Source organism: Thermobia domestica, chromosome 14 (genome assembly GCF_964235325.1).
Source record: "Thermobia domestica chromosome 14, izTheDome1.hap1.1, whole genome shotgun sequence".
Lineage (NCBI taxonomy): Eukaryota > Metazoa > Arthropoda > Insecta > Zygentoma > Lepismatidae > Thermobia > Thermobia domestica.
Window position 1 is genome coordinate 28,133,901 of NC_137467.1, and position 13,271 is coordinate 28,147,171.

Consider the following 13,271-nt stretch of genomic DNA (forward strand, 5'->3'; position numbering starts at 1 on the left):
GCGGTGGTTCAGTGGTAGAGCGTTCACCTCTGGTGCATGGGGTACTTGGTTCGATTCCAGCTCGCGCCAAGTGAACTTTGTGGTGGACAAACACCGTGTGCGTGGGTTTTCTCGGGGTTCTCCTGTTTCCTTCCACTTTCTTAATTCCACCATTTCTTTAATTTCTCATCATCACTGTCGTCTTTGGCCTAACCGGCATAACCATGGGACGTAAAACTTACACATTTCATTTCATGTATCCTCTCTGCTGAAGGGGACGTTAAACTCAAAATCAATTCAAATCAACTCGATTTTAGGAGCCTGAAAACTACAAGAAACGCACAGTTTCATTAAATAAAATCACTGTTGGCCAGTGTAATATGTAAGTCACGCGTAGTCTTTTACATAAATTATAAATTACAGACTGTTTGAAGAAATTTTCTAAATTACATTGGTGAGGTGAACTTTTTACCTTGTAAATTCTGAAAACTATATACAATTTTCATGGGTAGCAGGAAAGACGTTAATAGTGAATATTTATCAAACGTTATGAGCTGAGGGAAATCTGTTGAGACATTTGAGAAAAAGCAAATAGTTATGCTGATGTTGTGTTGTTACCGCTGCTGTGATCCGCACCTGCCACGTCTGTTTAGGTAGGTCATCTGGAAGGTAATTGCAGGAGTTACGTCATCATTACAATGGGCGGAATCTGAAGTCAATGCAAGAAAAGGGAGAGAGAGAGGAGGGAAAGCGCAAAACAATGGAGATGATGATGATGAAAAAACGCTGAGCTGAAGGAGGAAAGGAGAGAGAGAGATTTTTTTTATTTTTTATTTCTAAATCGAGAAAAGGGAAGGGAGGGAGGGAAAATTCTGCTGTTTCTCACAGGGACTTGATGTTGCAGTGAGAAAATCCAAACGGAAGTTTCAATAAGCCTGCCTATGCGTTCTGAAACGCTCTGTTAATTCACTTCTCGTCTGTTGTGCTGGTCTTCGAATAGTTTATGAAAGTTTTCCCTTCTGCAGATCTTAACTGTGGACATTTTCGTTTACTTGTGTGTCGTTCGGGGAAGATAAATTGCATTTACATTACTTGTGAGTGGAAAAAGTGCTTTATTTATTACCGTACATGTTTTCATACCACACAAGACTTGTTGTTGTGTCCACGTACGTACGTGTTATAAAGAAAAACATTGTCGTAGTTGCTGTTTTGTTTCTCTGTTGCACAAAGAAAACGTAAAACCTCAAAAGGCATTATTTAGAACCAGTCCACGCAACGACGAAGTGTAATTGCGGTCACGAAGCTAGGGTAGACCTCGTTTCTCAGTTTCTTGTTGCAGTCGGTTGCTTTTGCTTCTTTTGGCGAGGAAAACGCTTTATAATTTCGCCTTCTCTGACAGTGGATAGCTCTTTAAAAGAAGTAAATAGTGAATTTTCTTAAGCTGTAACTGATACCGAACTTTTTATTTTTAAAGTGTTAGTTTTGTTGAGAGTTAGTGTTCGTAACTGCAAGAAATGTTAATTTTGTGAAGTGTTGTTGTGGATATGTTTGCATAAAGTTATCAGGGATTTTAAGTTAACAAGTGTTAATACCGCGTGTTTATGTGTGTGTGTCTTACGTATGTGGTCGCTAGTGGAATGTATACATGTGTGTCTGTGCGTAATGTCTGTGTGTGCAGAGATCCACATAATGTATACACAGTAACTCTGGATCGTTGGCATGGCAACGTTCTCACTAGCTTGCTGTTTCTTTCGGTTGTCATGACAACAAGCCCTACCTTCATCCTTTTCAGCTGCCAGAAGTTCCGGCCCTCTGTGTAGTTCATCTGTGTGAAAAAGACATCCGATTCTCTCTCTGTCTCCCTCTCGCACCACAGTTTCGCTGACTACGTCGGTCTCATGGCAGTTATGCTGTCGTTTGTGTGAATTTCTTTCGAATTTTTCGTACTACGTAATTACTCCTTTCGTGTGGAATGCATTAGAGTAGCAGGTAAGTGTGTACTTTATCTGTTGTATTGTAAATAATAGTAATGTGTATCAGTGGCGTAACTACAATGGAGCGAGTGGAGCAGTTGCTCCAGAGCGCACAGTAAAAGGCGAAAAAAAAATACAGAAAACTGTTCCGTATGCAAGGAACGTTTGAAAACATTTCAAAAGATACGCCAGGGGTGCCCACAAGGGGGGGGCTATGACGCAAAGTGCGTCATCGAAATATTTGGGGGAGTAAAAATCTGTATAAATATGTTTGAGGGGGTGTAAAAATTAATCGAAAAGAATACCGGTATTTTTTTCATGGAAGAACACCTAGGATAGACAATTGGGGGGTGCGTCATGGACATAAGGGGGGGCACCACTGGATAGGCTATGACTATTAGCAGTTAATTGGCAACAGGCGATACCGGGGCGGATCCAGGAATTTTTGAGGAGGGCACTGGTCTGAAAAATAAACTTGACACATTTTTCTATATTTGGTATGCTAATTAAAAATGTGGACTTTAGTGCTTCATAATACGTATATATCTCCTCCCTTCTGGAGGCGGTATTGAGGAAAGCCATGTTATTCAACCCAGAATTACCATGAACGGGAAATGCATACGTTATCTGCAGTGAGTGGAGAACGTTCTCAGAATCCTTTTGAGAGATATTTTAAAACTGCCCCCCCTCCCCACAGCCTTTGAATAAGCGTTTCATTAGGGACTAATTTATATATTTTACTCATCATGGAGGGGCGCGCGAGGCCCAAGCCGCCTTTCTGGATCCCCACTGGACTATACCCGGGCAATCGCCACTGCAATGTTTGTTTCAGTTTTTATTACCATCTTTTTATTATCGTATTATTTTATCTTATTTTATTATTATCGTTATTTTTTATTAAATTGGATTATATATCGCAGCTGAAATGCGTGGGGCAGGAGGCGGGTATGAGTAAATCGATGATCGATCGATTCAGGGCGCAGTGAAACTAGTTACGCCACTGATGTATGTATGCTTGGGATTCATGTTTCTTTTCACCACCAAAGCTATGTTTGATATGGACCTACAGCTTAATGTGAAATCCGGATTACATGAGTTTCTATCTCTTAGGGTTTTTTTCTGTTACTTTTAATAGCCCTAGTCAAGTACTTTATCTGTCATATCCAAAGTTGCCAAATTTCCAAACTTGCTCACCCGTACATTCACAGCTTAAGAGCTCCAAATTCAATTTCGTTTAACTGAAATAAGGTTCTAATTTAACACATCCATGTGTGTGTGTGTTGTTTCTTTTATCTGTTTAGCAATATTTGTTAGAGATACAAAATAAGGTTGATTTGAAATTGTAATTAACATTAATTTATGAACAAACTTGAAGTTATATCGTTTCTTTTTTTCCATTTTTAGCACTTTTCAATACAGCAGGATTCCTTTTTACATAAGAGTAAAATTTCTTTGCAGGTCATGTGAAAGTTAATTTTTACCATTAGTTCAGATTTCAGTAAACTTTCAGACTTGCATTTTCCATCATACTAAACACTCTTTCACAAAATTCATTGCTTTTAGGTATTGCTAATCATTGGGGCAAATATGTCTTCAATATTGGGGGGGTAAGACCGTTCCAATATCTATCTATCTATCTATATATATATATATATATATATATATATATATATATATATATATATATATATACTTTGAATCATTATACTTTTGAAATAATGACATATCCATACTTTTGTTTTTACACCTATTCCACCGTTTCAGATTCATACGAGTGGCCATAGACTTTGCAATGAAGATCGTGTTGATATTTTGACCCACCGCTTTTTTGGACAGGCTTATTATAAAGAGTCGAGACTTGATTTATCTTCTTTCATTTAACACCAACTTCCATACGATATGCAAGTTGACACCCATTTCCATTTAAAAATTTAGAGTTGGTCCCCGTCTGGGACCCTGGGAAAATTTATTTTACTTTGATACGTTGTATTTTGAAATGATGAAATACATGTTTTTCTGTTTTCATATCCGTCTTACCGTTTCAAATTTTTCAGGGTTGCAACGGACTTTGTGGACAAGCTTAAAGATTTTAATAACAATGAGTAAAGTGCTGCCCCCAAGCGGAATGCATGAGACCTCCCCAATTTTGGTAACCAGTTTTGATCTTACCTTGACCCAAGCTTTGAGGAAATATATACATCACTCCGCTTTGTGGGTTCAGGTTAAAATAATCCTATGTAAGAGGAGTTAATAAGCGAAACTGCTGTTCCACACCAACTTGTGCGGATATCAACGTGACGGGACTTTAGTTATTATAACAAGGGAAAAAATTATATCGTTTAGTTATTTTTAAAAGAAGGAAATGTTTGAATTAAAGAAAATCAAAACGCGGGAATAATTAGCCCGGGAAATTAGGTAGGCCAAGAGGATGCTTCCTTTTTCTTGTATGAATAGAATAAAGGGTTAGATTCACTCCTAATTGTTTGTATCATATCACATAGGATTTATCGGTCTGCAGTTCTTGCCATTATAACTTCAATTTATGCATAAATTAAAATATATTTAATTTTCAAACTCAAGTGGGCAATTGCTAACTTCCTTACCTGTGTTGGATATAGCCCCTCGAAACAAAATCCTAAATACGCCATTGGTTGTCTTCAGCATTGGGAGGTGGGTATATCTGAAGCTTATTCTAGGAAAGGGAGATGAAACTCATTACAGTAGATGAATCTGATTTCTGAGGTGAACCTGTTGTAGAGTATATTATATATTAGGAAATGTAGATTAAGTATACTATAGTAGTGCATATCAGTATTACAAATCGATGCCGTGAACTCATTCTGAAATCTGAATACAAGCATATTTATAATTGCCCTGTTTCTAATTAGGCATCCACAAAGATCCACGTTAAAATTGTTTTATAATAATATAAATAATGACTTCCCCAAAACTATGAAGAAAGAATATCAATTATGTATGACGCAACAATACTCTTATTTGAGCAAAATGATTATTATCTCAATAGCATTACATGAATCGTTACAGAAATCTGACGCATATCATATAATCTTTAGTTAACAGATGTAACTTTAATATTATGGAGAAAAATGTTCCAGTAATTGAATTCTCTTCTTATCTTACGAAACATTCTCTCTCAAAAGAAAAATTGGAACACGTGGAAATACGTAGGAAGAAACCATGGTTCGACCAGGAATGCATTAAACTAGCAGAGAAGAGGAAATAGGCAAAATTACGTTGGCTACAAAATCCTATTGAAATAACTACACAAAATTTCGTAGACATCAGACGAGAAACTTTCAAAACTTTTAGAATAAAGAAGCGCGATTTTTTGAAAGCTAAAATTAAGGAACTTGAAGATAATAGTAAAAATAAAAACATTCGGGACATATATAAAGGGATCAACGAATTTAAGAAAGTCTATCAACCTCGTTCCTATATTAAAGAAAGCTAATGGAACAGTTCTCACTAATACAGATAGCATTGTATATAGATGGAAAGATTTCTTTAACGATTTGCTTAACACGCAGCCAAAAACTAAGGTGCATGGAGAAAGGGAGATACACACCGCAGAACCGTATATTCCAGAAACCAACCGAATAGAAGTAGAAATCGCTATAAGAAATTAAAGAAACACAAATCTCCAGGTGTAGACGAAATTCCGGCTGAGTTAATTTTAGCTGGAGGCGAAAAATTGTGGAACAAGATTCACAGACTCATCCTCCTTATCTGAAACAAGGAAGAATTGCCACAAGAGTGGAAAGAATTCAATCATTGTTCCAATCCACAAGAAAGGCGACAAAACTGACTGTAATAATTATCGAGGCATCCCTCTTCTGTCAACATCCTATAAAATCCTTTCAAACATTCTATTAGCAAGATTGACCCCTATACGCAGATGAAATTATTGGAGATTATCAGTGCGGATTTAGACGAAATCGATCAACTATCGACCGAATATTCACCATTCGCCAAATACTCAAAAACAAGTGGGAATACAGTACCCCGGTACATCATCTATTCATTGATTTTAGGAAGGCTTACGACTCGGTTAGGAGTGAAACATTGTATAACGTTCTTACAAAATTTGGAATACCGAAAAAGCTAATTAGATCGATTAAGGCATGTTTAAATGAATCCCAAAGTAAAGTCCGGATAGAAATTTTTTTGTCCACGAGCTTTCACGTCGAGAATGGCCTGAAACAAGAAGATCCGTTGTCGCCATTATTATTCAACTTTGTCCTGGAATACGCTATAAGGAAAATCAAAGATAGCAACCAGGGCCTAGAGTTGAACGGTGTTCATCAGGTTATGGCGTACGCTGATGATGTATATTTAATAGGGGATGATAGGAGAACAATAGAAAGAAATGCAGAGGTCTTATTAACATTTGCAGGGACATAGATTTAGAAGTAAATGCAGAGAAAACTAAATACATGGAAGTTCGTCGGGACCGTAATACGTTAATAAATTATGAATGCGTTAAAATATTAAATAATACTTTTGAAAAAGTGGATAGTTTTAAATATCTAGGATCAATATTAACAAACGCAAATCACATTCACGAAGAAATTAAATGTCAACTAAAAACAGGGAATTCGTGTTATTATTCAGTTCAAAATCTTCTGTGCGAATTCTGTCGAGAAATTTGAAGCTTAAAATATATAAAACTGTAATCATGCCTATTGTTCTGTATGATTTCGAAACATGGTCGCTTACTCTGAGGGAAGAAAATAGACTGAAAGTATTTGAGAACAAGATCCTGAGACGAATATCCGGACCCAAGAGGAACAGGAATGGCGGAAACTTCACAACGAGGAACTACATAATTTATACGGATGACCAAACATTGTTAGGTCATCGAGTCTAGGAGGCTTAGGTGGGCAGGTCATGTAGCTAGGATGGAAGAAAGTAGATACGCTTTCAGTCTTGATTGCAAGACCAATCGAAAAACGACCATTAGGAAGACCAAGGCGCAGATAGAAAGACAATATTAAGATGGATCTCGTAGAAATAGGAATACAAAGTAGAAACTGGATCCAGTGTAGAGCTTTGTGAACGCGACATTGAACCTCCGCGTTCTATAGGCCATAGAGTTAGTTAGCTTACGAAGCATGAGTAGATGCCTAGGCTGATACTACAAATAGATGAAATGTGCATTTACTGAAAAGATGGCTTCTACTGACATTGGGTAGTCTATATGCTCTTCGTGTGCTAGGGCCTAGGGGAGAGGAGGAGATAAGATTTCACATCAGGTTACGTCACGCACACGCCTTCATTTTCATTAAAAATGGAAAAGCCCAGAGAAACCAATTTTATGTCACTTTCCTTTGTGACAGTCGGATACAAATCATCACACTTATCCCAAAGCACTTTTCACGTCAGATTATTGGGGAGACAGTTTCCCCCAGGTCCTAGATTGAGGGGACATGTCCACCTCGCCCCCCCCCCCCGCGGGATTTGCTCCAGTGTTGCTAATACAAATGCATCTAAATTAAAGAACTTTTGTTGAGTTAGGTATAGCTTGAAAAACTTTTAACTATTTACAACTAACAGAAGAAAACTGATCAATCGCACTTTGCAGTTTTTAAAGTGATGAATTCTGAATGCATCTTGTTAGTGTTTACGTTAACCTTAACATGATTCAGAATATCAGTAATATGAGATCAGTTGAGGTTTTTTCAAATTCAGTGGTTTACAATATTTGTATACGGAATTTAAGAGTGTCAAAATTACTAGTTCACCCGTACATTTTGAACAGCAACTCGTACACCCGTATCAAAGTTGTTAAACCCGTAGACCTACAATACGTGTAAAACCCGCACAGTTTGCAGTCGTGATCATATCTAACTTTAACTCTTCCCTGGTTGCGGAGCTCCTTCGTGGCTAAGTGGTTATCGTACGCGCCTTTGGCGTGGGAGACCCGGTTCGATTCCCGGCGGGACCTCATGTGGTTCGGATTCCACGTTAATCAGTAGGTCCACGTTTCATATAGCCTCGCTGCTGAACGGGACGTTAAACTCAAATTCACCTCACCTCTTCCCTACTTGCGGCGCGTTAATTCATAATATTAGTACTGGCGCGAAGTGTTCAGGAATTCCCATAGGTTTTAGTGCTCAGGTTGCGCCCATAAGATTTTTTGGGGAACATGGCTCTTTTAAAATGGTACAGTCGAACTTTAATTACTTAGGTATAGTACAATAATGGCTTTAAGATCGAGAAAAGAAACAAACTTCGAAATTGAACACAATTTGGTCTACCAAGTAAGCAACTTTGGTTTTGCCCCAACCAACTCAGGTCTCCTGTGGTAGTTTTTCTGGGGGAGGAGGAAAAGGACGGTGAATGGTAGTTGGGGGATTATAATACCCCGGGCCAATGCTAAATAAATAAACCCCAAACCTAGGATGCATCGCATATACAAATTCAGTTTCCTGAACATCCTGAATTAGAAGGGAGAAAGGAAACATATAGTTCTAAATTAACATTTACACAAAACATTGATTTTTAAAGATGTCTACTGTTGACCAGTGCGACAAAGCTTCGTGTTTATATCTTTTGGGTGCGATCCTTGTATCTTAATGCAAAGTATTCAGCCTCGGATACGTGATGACTAGAGGATACGTAAAATTTAAAATAAGCCGCAAATCAAGAATCTAGTGTGTAGGAAAGAAGCTCAGACCTCACATTAACAATTCAGAATTATTTAAGATCATAATATAATAATTATTCAAAGTTAATGGTTACATAGCTCTATTAAATTTATGAGTTATTTAAAGTAATACGTTCTATAGATTATTTTTGATATAGTTGTTTATAATTTGGATTAACGACTGCTTAAATCGTGTGGTATATGCTTGGATGAAAAAAATATCGTTAAGGAAAAATGAATATGAATACCACTGTCTAGATGTATGTAGTCGTCACATGTCATTATTCTCTTTTTCCGCCTATCTGACGCGAAATTTCCCTGTTTTCTTAGGTTTAACTTAATTTTCAAATTGATTTTTAATTAATTGAAAGCACCCATATATTAATATACGAAATTATTACTAGTGTCCACAGGTACTATTATTTTTAAAAAAATCTTGTTATTGAAAGGGGCATTTGATCCATTTTGCGAGATCCAGAGATCAAGCCAAGAATAGTTTCATCAACAGGGAAAGTTGATTGATAATATTCTGAATGCAAACCACGGTATAATAATCTCCATCTATAATTGTGTGAATTACGAGGAGGTTGATTTTTTCGGAGTTTAACGTGTCTCTTTTATTATTATTATTATTATTATTATTATTATTATTATTATTATTATTATTATTATTATTATTATTATTATTATTATTATAGCACCGAGGCTATATGAGATGTGAGTTCAAACTAGAAATTGAACCTTGATCTTTTATACCAAGTATGCTAACATCTTTTGATCAGTATGTATGTAGGTTTGTAGGCTTGACCTGTGTGTGTGTTTGTACGTATGTTCGCGATTATATCAAGATATCGAACACCGTTGGTTGTATTTCGATGTGGTTTTCATTAACCGAATAAGCTATTCTCAAGGAAGGTTCTTACGTATATAAAACATTTAAAAAAATAATAATTAATTATTTTAAAAATAAAATAATTTGTATAATACTTGAAGAAAAAACATCCTGAAATATGCTGCAACCAGAAACCCAACAAAGTAATGTGAATTACATATGGCCAAGGGATTAATAACCCTCTTTCTCTAAATGGTTAAATAGTAATGACTGCTCACATGCCAGTCTTGCTCAACTTCTGTCAGAATATTATTCACTTTTTCTGTGATTGGTCACCCACTGCGAGGAGCATTTTGTACATCGATGTTTCAAAACTAAAGCAAATGGGCCATTTTTGGATGCTGCTTTTGATAACGTATTACCTATCTGACGAGTTCGTGAGTTCGTGCTGTCCTGTCATTAGTTGGAATTGGTGGAAGGGGAGATGTGAGTGTTTTTCTGCATTATTTTACAAGGTGGCCAAAAGATAAAGGCACTAAAAACCAATACACAGTTCATTTCCTGGCTTGTTATTTTACAATATTGTTGAAGTGATTATTGTGATTTGAAGTGAAAAATGAAAGAAACAATTGCCGCAGAAAGTAATGCATTCTGATATTAGAACTACGAGTGATAAACTTTGTAGAAAAGGAAGGTAAAAATGTACTCATATCACATTTAATAAAACCACATAAAGAGCTGCTTGTACGGTAGACAGAAGTGTGAGAACTGTTAATAAAATTGGTATATTTTATTCAACCATACTATTCCAAGTATATGCATAAAGCCACACTGTAGATCAGTGGTGTAAGCAAAGGGCTGACGTGCTCGAGTCCACTCGTAGTGTAGTGTTATCAAAAATTAATTCTATTAATATGCAGTATATTCCATTTGTGATTCCTACAATACGACTTTCGTTATAATTTATTGTAAGTATTGTATAGTCATATTAACAAACTTACTTTCCAGAAGCTCCCTTTTATCCTCTCTCTCTCTCTCTCTCTCTCTCTCTCTCTCTCTATATATATATATATATATATATATATATATATATATATATATATATATATATATATATATATATATATATATATATATATATATATATATATATATATTATTATTATTATTATTATAAAATTCAACGTATTGGTCATTCTCCTTTTGGGAGGAGGGTTCATTCTTGTCAACATATGCTCCAAAATTTAACGTCTGCGGTTAGAGTACAGACCATTAAAAAAGAAACGAAGTGCTGAAGTTAAAAAAAAGAAAAATTATTGAACTCTTGCTTAGTTGAATTTATAGCGCATGTGACTTCGTATTTGTAGAGCGTGATCCCTGGTTCTACTCCCAGTTTGGATCACTAACATTTTCCGGTATTGACCTGTCATCATGAAGGATTGCGGTGGCTCTGTGGTACCGGATCGCACCAAATAGGCCTTGTGATGGACAACTACTATTGCGTTAATTTTCTCGGATTCTCCCACTTTCTTCATTCCACCACTTAGTTCATTAACATTATCATCTCCCTTAGCATGGTACATAAACCCGAGAGATTTCATTTTTCATCATCATGAGGCAAGTGGAAAATAACATGAATTAAAAAGTACTGAACTCAGATCCATTGCAATCTTAAAGAACATTGCAATATTCCCTTGATTAAAAGAGAGAATATGTAGCGAAATCAGTCAGGACGCCGTCTGCGGGATCCAAGTCGGTATTTCTTAATCACAAAGCAAGAAAATGTGCGTTCAACAAAGCCATTGTTCAAAGTAGTTAATTGTAAAGTTTTTATGTAATTTTTGAGTACTAAAGGAAAGTCAAATATTTAGTGGGGAAAATATTTATTTTTCTTTCTTTCTCTCTCTCTCTTTCGAAATATGAGACTCCTTAGGAGCCTTGTATATTGTGCGCCAATCGTCTTTAAGTTCGTACGGAACAAGAGTTTCGATTTCCTCTCCGCAGACTAGAAAATATTGAAAACTGTTAGCAGATAAGTCGTACGTGAACAGTGATGGGCGTGTTGAAATTCGGCGATTGGATTCCGTTGAGTCGCCAATATGTCAGTAATTTGTGGTGGGTTTGATGACACCTATAATAGAAGCGCTAAACCACAACGTTCCATATCATTGTGTCGCTCGCTTATATATGTTTTCTCCTTGCCCCCATGTTGTTGTTATCCTCGTAGCCACTTCATGATGGTACGCGCTGGATGCATGTGGTTAAAGCACGAAAGTTCATTCTGTTGTCACATTTAACGCTTTAAATTGTATTGTGTTAACCACTATCAAATGGACCGGAAACCTAACAGTGTCTACGACTTCTCTCAATGGATGTAATGTAAAAGTTGCCGATTGTACTTTGGTGTTGATTTTGACAAAGAGCGAGAATTTGGTGGATTTATATATATATATATATATATATATATATAATATCTTTTAGCGAATTTGCTAGGACAACTATAGAAAAATAGATGGACCGGCGGGGTAATTCTGTATTTTCTATAACTTAGAGGCATACATAACACAGGATTCAAGTTTAAAAACCCAGACACAATTAAATGTATTTTTTAAATGCAACATTTCGTAATTACGTTTCTAAATATTCTTAAAGTACAGACCTCACTTGCACCCTTTTATTTTTCAAACGCTAATTGCGTCCTCCACTAACCTATATTAAACACCTTTGTTCACGTAAAACAATAAAATAAAACAGAGAACATGTTATTTTTTAAACCATTGCTTCACTCAATACATACAAAATGCATTTAGAAAATTAAAGACTTTTTTATTTTTATTTTTAACTGACAAAGGGAGCAAAGCTACAAATTAGTATACAAAGACGACTGAATAACGGTACAAATTCACATGGTGGTCTGTTGAGTACAAAATAAGCTCCATTCTGTGTGAAAATACAGCATTTCTCTTCAAAATGTATGAAAGGATTTATTCACAACAACACGAAATTCACAACACCACAACCACATAACGGAAGATTAAAATAATATATTCAGCCGTTAATTTTTACTTCAGAATTCATGCAAATAAATGTACTATGTAAACATTTACAGGTATTATGAATATTTAATATTACATTTCATCTAGTGTACACTGGGGCTCTTAAAGTGATAGATAAACACTGCCATCGTATTTACATTCCAAATAACAGATCGTGGCAAGCTGTTATGTATCTTTCACTTGTAGCTGTAAGATGCGTAGCGAACACAAATCCCTGGTATGATACATTATTTACATGTCAGCAGAAGTACTCAATCTTCGTACGGGAAGTTAAGGTTAATAAATATAGAACAGAACTTTTGAACATTGCAGTAATTGATTGCATTTTATAGAATTAACCACCCCACCCCCTTTACAGGCGGAATTTTCGAAAACTGTGACACATACAGGGTGATATTTTAAAAATACAGGAATTCATTCGGGCCTGGACTTTCTAACTTAAGTCCGATTTCCGTGCGGTTTGTGCCAAATGATCAAGGAAGGATGGGAGATTTATGGGACAATGTTTATTGGTTTAAATTCATCCGGGGTAATATCGACTACGCCTCAAGAAAAACAGCAATATTCGCCAGCATACCTTACAATTGAAGTGAGGTGCAATGCGATATGGAGATTTGAGTTTTCTTCATTAGGTGGTAACTTTACCAAGGGCAATTAGGAACAGGAAATTGGGCCGTTGTATTGGGAATTGTGCTGTATAGTTCTGTGCTACTATGTGAGTGTGATCAGGACACAGTGAGAATAATGTAGTGTTTGGAGCAACG

The 13,271-nt window shown here is 36.2% G+C and overlaps 1 protein-coding gene across 4 annotated transcripts in view; it reads left to right on the forward strand.

Annotated features, from left to right (window-relative positions):
* Btk (tyrosine-protein kinase Btk29A) overlaps positions 1-13,271 on the forward strand; it is a 950,018-nt gene that overhangs the window by 448,709 nt on the left and 488,038 nt on the right. The window contains exon 1 of one of the 4 annotated variants that reach the window (XM_081737812.1): positions 1,844-1,968. The exons of the other annotated variants lie outside the window; for them this stretch is intronic. The gene's annotated coding sequence lies outside the window, so the exon portion shown is untranslated. Of the gene's footprint in view, positions 1-1,843; positions 1,969-13,271 lie in introns of those variants that run through there. 4 annotated transcript variants of the gene reach the window in all.